A 6,838-nucleotide genomic window follows, 5' to 3' on the forward strand; every position below is an offset into this window, starting at 1 on the left:
AATTAGACAAAAATATCTAATAAATATAAATTATAAAAATACATATCTAGTTTTAGGAGCGGGTTATTGGGTTTATAGGGAATAAGGGTGGGGAGTGTATTAAAATGTATGTAACAAAAATTTAAAAAATTACAAATATAACAATACATTTTTTTTAACCAACATTTTTAAAACATTTTAAAATAATATAAAATTTAATATTAGATATCTAGTTTTAGGAGCGGGTTATTGGGTTTATAGGGGATAAGGGTGGGGAGTGTATTAAAATGTATGTTAAAAATAATATATTTATATAAAAAAAAGTATTATTATTTAATAAAATGGAATTAATTAGTGTCCAGCACCTACATCTATTTTTTGTTAATTGGAGTAGGAATAGTAGTAAATTATTAATTAGTGTTCAGCACCTACATCTAATTATCGTTAATTGGAGTAGGAATAGACTTAATTAATTAATTAGTGTCCAGCACCTACATCAAAATAATTTAAATTGGAGTAGGATTAGTAATTATTAATTAATTAGTCTCCAGCACCTACTCCAATGTAATGTAGACTCGAGTTGGAATAGTAATTATTAATTAATTAGTGTCCAACATCTACTCCAATTTAATGTAGACTGAAGTTGGAATATTAATTATTAATTAATTAGTGTCCAGCACCTACTCCAATTTAATGTAGACTGGAGTGTGAATATTAATTAATAATTAATTAGTATCCAGCACCTACTCCAATTTAATGTAGACTGGAGTTGGAATATTATTATTAATTAATTAGTGTCCAGCACCTACTCCAATTTAATGTAGACTGGAGTTGGAATATTAATTATTAATTAATTAGTGTCCAGCACCTACTGTAATTTAATGTAGACAGGAGTTGGAATATTAATTAATAATTAATTAGTGTCCAGCACCTACTCAAATTTAATGTAGACTGGAGTTGGAATGTTAATAATTCATTAATTAGTGTCCAGCAACTACTCAATTTTAATGTAGACTGGAGTTGGAATAGTAATTATTAATTATTTACTGTCCAGCACCTACTCTAATTTAATGTACACTGGAGTTGCAATATTAATTATTAATTATTAATTAGTGTCCAGCACCTACTCCAATTTAATGTAGACTGGAGTAGGAATATTAATTATTAATTAATTACGGTCCGGCACCTACTCCAATTTAATGTAGACTGGAGTTGGAATATTAATTATTATTTAATTAGTGTCCAGCACCTATTCCAATTTAATGTAGACTGGAGTTGGAATATTAATTATTCATTAATTAGTGTCCAGCACCTACTCACATTTAATGTAGACTGGAGTGGGAATATTAATTAATAAATAATTAGTGTCCAGCACCTACAAAAAATAAATGTAGACTGGAGTTGGAATAGTAATTATTAATTAATTAATGTCCAGCACCTATTCCAATTTAATGTAGACTGGAGTTGGAATATTATTTTTTAATTATTTTGTGTCCAGCACCTACTCCAATTTAATGTAGATTGGAGTTAGAATAGTAATTATTAAATAATTAGTGTCCAGCACCTAATGTAATTGAATGTAGAGTGGAGTTGGAATATTAATTAATAATTATTTAGTGTCCAGCACAAACTCCAATTTAATGTAGACTGGAGTTGGAATATTAATTAATAATTAATTAGTGTCCAGCACCTACTCCAATTTAATGTAGACCGGAGTTGGAATATAAATTAATAATTAATTAGTGTCCAGCACCTACTCCAATTTAATGTAGACTGGGGTTGGAATATTAATTATTAAATAATTAGTGTCCAGCACCTACTCCAATTTAATGTAGACTGGAGTTGGAATATTAATTATAAAATAAATAGTGTCTAGCACCTACTCCAATTTAATGTAGACTGGAGTTGGAATATTAATTAATAATTATTTAGTGTCCAGCACCTACTCCAATTTAATGTAGACTGGAGTTGGAATATTAATTATTAATTAATTAGTGTCCAGCACCTACTACAATTTAATGTAGACTGGAGTGTGAATATTAATTAATAATTAATTAGTGTCCAGCACCTACTCCAATTTAATGTAGACTGGAGTTGGAATATTAATTATTAATTAATTAGTGTCCAGCACCTACTCCAATTTAATGTAGACTGGAGTTGGAATATTAATTATTAATTAATTAGTGTCCAGCACCTACTGTAAATTGATGTAGACAGGAGTTGGAATATTAATGAATAATTAATTAGTGTCCAGCACCTACTCAAATTTAATGTAGACTGGAGTTGGAATATTAATATATCATTAATTATTGTCCAGCAACTACTCAAATTTAATGTAGACTGGAGTTGGAATAGTAATTATTAATGATTTACTGTCCATCACCTACTCTAATTTAATGTACACTGGAGTTGCAATATTAATTATTAATTATTGTCCAGCACCTACTCTAATTTTATGTAGACTGGAGTAGGAATATTAATTATTAATTAATTACTGTCCAGCACCTACTCCATTTTAATGTAGACTGGAGTTGGAATATTAATTATTATTTAATTAGTGTCCAGCACCTACTCCAATTTAATGTAGACTGGAGTTGGAATATTAATTATTAATTAATTAGTGTCCAGCACCTACTCACATTTAATGTAGACTGGAGTGGGAATATTAATTAATAAATAATTAGTGTCCAGCACCTACAAAAAATAAATGTAGACTGGAGTTGGAATAGTAATTATTAAATAATTAGTGTCCAACACCTAATGTAATTGAATGTAGACTGGAGTTGGAATATTAATTATTAATTATTTAGTGTCCAGCACCTACTCCAATTTAATGTAGACTGGAGTTGGAATTTTAATTAATAATTAATCAGTGTCCAGCACCTACTCCAATTTAATGTAGACTGGAGTTGGAATATTAATTATTAATTAATTAGTGTCAAGCACCTACTCCAATTTAATGTAGACTGGAGTTGGAATATTAATTATTAATTAATTAGTGTCCAGCACCTACTTCAATTTAATGTAGACTGGAGTTGGAATAGTAATTATTAATTAATTCCTGTCCAGCATTTACTGTAATTTAATGTAGACTGGAGTTGGAATATTATTTAATAATTAATTAGTGTTCAGCACCTACTCCAATTTAATGTAGATTGGAGTTGGAACATTATTTATTAATTAATTAGTGTCCAGCACCTACTCCAATTTAATGTAGACTGGAGTTGGAATATTAATTATTAATTAATTAGTGTCCAGCACCTACTCCAATGTAATGTAGACTGGAGTTAGAATAGTAATTATTAATTAATTAGTGTCCAACATCTACTCAAATTTTATATACATTGGACATTTTCTATATAGTAAGATTGTTACATTATAGTAAGACAATAATAAAAATAGTTCAACATGATTGTACAAACAAAATTTATTATGTATTTTATTTTAATCATAACAAATTCACATCTATGAAACTTTGGCTTTTATGATCATATTTTCTAAACACAATGACAAGCAAATTTACAGAAGCATTATATATTTTTACATTATTTTTATTAATATGTAATATTATTTTGTATACTTTTACATATTGTACATTTAAAAAAAATGTAGTAATAACAATTTTTTTATTCAAATAAATTATTTTCAGCTTCATTTCTAAACATAAAACATTTATAATATAAGTCACAAATTTTGTTAACACATTTTTAACATTTTTGTATTTTGTGACAATCTAGTAATATTTCTATACATTGTTTAAATAAATGTTATTCTTTTCATAATATTTATTTATTACGTTTTTATACATATTTGTAAATCAAATCAGAGTAGGACAAAAGTAAATATTTTTTCACAATAATAGCTATTTTTTATTTATTTTTGGCAATTTAGTAAAGTATTGATATTATATTTAATGCTTTGGACTATTTTATTGCTTTTGGGTTCTTTATTTTGTAACCGGGTTAGGTCGTTTTGGGTGATTTGGATGAAGAGCTGCTCGCGGTTGGGAGACACTTCACGTCGCTTCAGGTAAGGTTTATTTTATATGTTTTATGTGTCTTTTAATGATGTTTTGAGAGTAGTGACCTTATATTTAGTGTTGTTAAATGTGAGGGAGTTGTGTTTTAGATTTAGAAAACGAATATTTCCGTGTGGTACATACACGTAGTTTTACTTAGTTAACTGATTGTTTATAGAGTTAATTTTTGTAAGTTTACAGTATATGTACTAGCTAAATCATGTTTTTTACAATGTTAGTACTTAATTATGTGTTAATTTATCTGGGTGGGAATGTCTGTTTTCTATGTTTTTGTCATAGGCTTACGCTACATCGGAAGTTCCGGTTTTTTTTAAGGAAGTGTTTGTTTGTTTTATTCACCACTGCTTTACAAACACTTCTTTACATTTTTCGGTTTTCCTGGAGCGATTCTTAAATTTTTCTACTTTTTCGGGTTTTTTATGGTTATTCGATGGCTCTTCACAACGTGGATTTCTTATTTTGGGAACAGTTGTATTTTGACATTTGTTTTGGGTTACTTTTGCACTACCTGGATTACTTTGGTGGAGAAGGACATCATTGTATTTACAACATGATTGGTAAGTTATTTCTTTGTTATCTTTTGTGGGTGGGTAATGTGAATATTAATATGGAATTGTTTTCTAGTTGTGATTTTGTTTTAATGTGTGCATATATGTGAATAATATCTCTATATATTGCATACATTAAATACTTTTGAAGCTCACGTTTGATATGTTTTGCATAGTTAGGTGATAGTTTTAGGGCTTTATTTATTTTTGGTAATTAATCAGAGTAGCGTTTTAGCAATGATGTTTAAGTATTCTATGCCTTTGTTACTAGGGTACGGTTTTACTTGTTCTTCTAGGTATTTGTACATTTGCTTATCTTGTTTTGACGTTTTAGGGACTAGTTCAGTTATAGATTGGTCCATTCTGAATTCCTGGTAGCTTTGTTCTTTCTGTAGGCATTTAATAAAATGTTCTAGAGTAGGCGTTGTTCTGCCAGTTGATTGTACAAATGCATTGTGCCAACCTTCTACTGCGTTGTTAGTTTAAGATTCTCCATTTAAGGTGCTTCTGTAAACGTTCCACCAGGGTATTAGGAATTTGGGGTTTCTTCTGTGGCCAGATCTGTGGAGTCTGCCTACCCAGGTGTCTTCAAAGTAGTCGAGAAATGGACTTAACTGAGCTTCATTTTGTTTGTAGAAGGGGCTGTCTATAAGAATGTTGTAGTGTTCTGCTACGTCTGTTTCTGGGATATAAGCAAGTGCAATGAGTTTTTTAATTTGGAAAGCAAAAGATGAGTTAGTAGCATATTCTACAGTTAGGGTAGTTTTTTGTAGATGTCTCCATAAACACTGGTTTAAATGACAGTAGCAGCCTTGAATGCAGGTATGGGGGTGGATTTTTAGGATTGTTGAGAGCATTACTTGCTCAAAATCTAGAATTATTTTTTCTGGAGAAAAATCATTTGTTTTTTGTTTAATAATATTTAATAATTCCATATATGTGGAATTATTTTTGTTTGGTAATAGTGCATATAGTAGTGGTATGTTGCAGTTGTGGTAGAGGCCATGTACTGTGTATAATTGGAAAAATGGTTTGGGACAGATGTTAAATGTTCCATCCATCATCCAATATTGGCTTTGCTGAAGTTTAACTAAATTCATATTTGTACCAAAAATTATAAGTCTTTTGTCATTGTTTTCGTTGTCGTAAACTATAAATGGTTGTTTGTTCAAAGTTATAATTTGGTTAGCATTTAAGTTTATATCTTGATATGTTCTGGGAGGTGGTGTGGTAGTAGTAGTAGCTTTTTTAGTTCGTGCTATAGTTCTTTTTAAGGAGAGAATATTTGGCATTTGGGTTGTGGCAGTTTTAGGGATTTTAGGAATGGCTTCTTTTAATATGACATTTGTTTGCTTTTGGGAACCTGTACTTGCCTCTTTTATATTTTCCAAAGCTGTTCTAACTTCTATTTCAGTAACATTTGGTAGATGATTGTGTTCCCTAGTATACAGTACTGTAGCTTCTCTAGTTGTTGCTCTTCCATAGCACTTGTTAGAATAATATTTACAACATTTCCAATTAACTTTCATGCCATATTGCTTTTCTTGTGTATAAGTGTAACCCATGTTGCACAGTAATAGTTTTCCTTTCTGGCTGGTAACAAATTCAGCTCCTTCTGTCATTTTGTACTTTGTATATTTAAAAAAATATATACATAATAGTTAATGTCAAATAAAATGTGATAATTAATCTAAGTTAGTGATAAGTAGGAATGTATATACTTACGTGTTTTATAATTCCCTGCAAAATTAGGATCTGCTTTATTCTTTTGTTGGGGATACTGGTTTGTGATGTTGTTGTAGCTGTTATGAAAAACATGAAAATAGTATATTACTAAAAAAAATGTGTGTATATTTACAATGTTACAGCTAATTTCGACTACAAAAGTGGATACTAATAAGTGTAGATTTATGATTTACATTGTGAAGATACTTACATTTTTATTTTTGTTGGTCTTTGCCAGTATAGTTGTTTCTTCGGCTTATGGAGAGTAGTTTATAGTGTTATCTTAAAAAAATAAGGAACATATGTGTTAGAATATTCACCATGTTGGAAAGTTTTTAACAGATTATCGGGTAATTATGTGCTTTAATATACTTACTTAGTGAATTGTATATTTATTATTCCGAATTTGGAGATCTGTATAATTTCTGTATATCTATTTGTAGTGTTAGCTCTGTAAAAAAACAATATATAATACAAACTGATTAGAACAAGTGAAAATGTTTGTAGGTTATTTCCACCTTTATTTCAGTTTACAAATACTTACTTC

At 29.2% G+C, this 6,838-nt stretch overlaps 1 pseudogene; it reads right to left on the minus strand.

Moving 5' to 3' along the window:
- Positions 1 to 4,784: 4,784 nt before the first annotated feature.
- Positions 4,785 to 6,188, minus strand: LOC147710082 (uncharacterized; annotated as a pseudogene).
- Positions 6,189 to 6,838: the final 650 nt, after the last annotated feature.

Source organism: Lissotriton vulgaris, chromosome 5 (assembly GCF_964263255.1).
Source record: "Lissotriton vulgaris chromosome 5, aLisVul1.2, whole genome shotgun sequence".
In the NCBI taxonomy this organism is placed as follows: Eukaryota; Metazoa; Chordata; class Amphibia; order Caudata; family Salamandridae; genus Lissotriton; species Lissotriton vulgaris.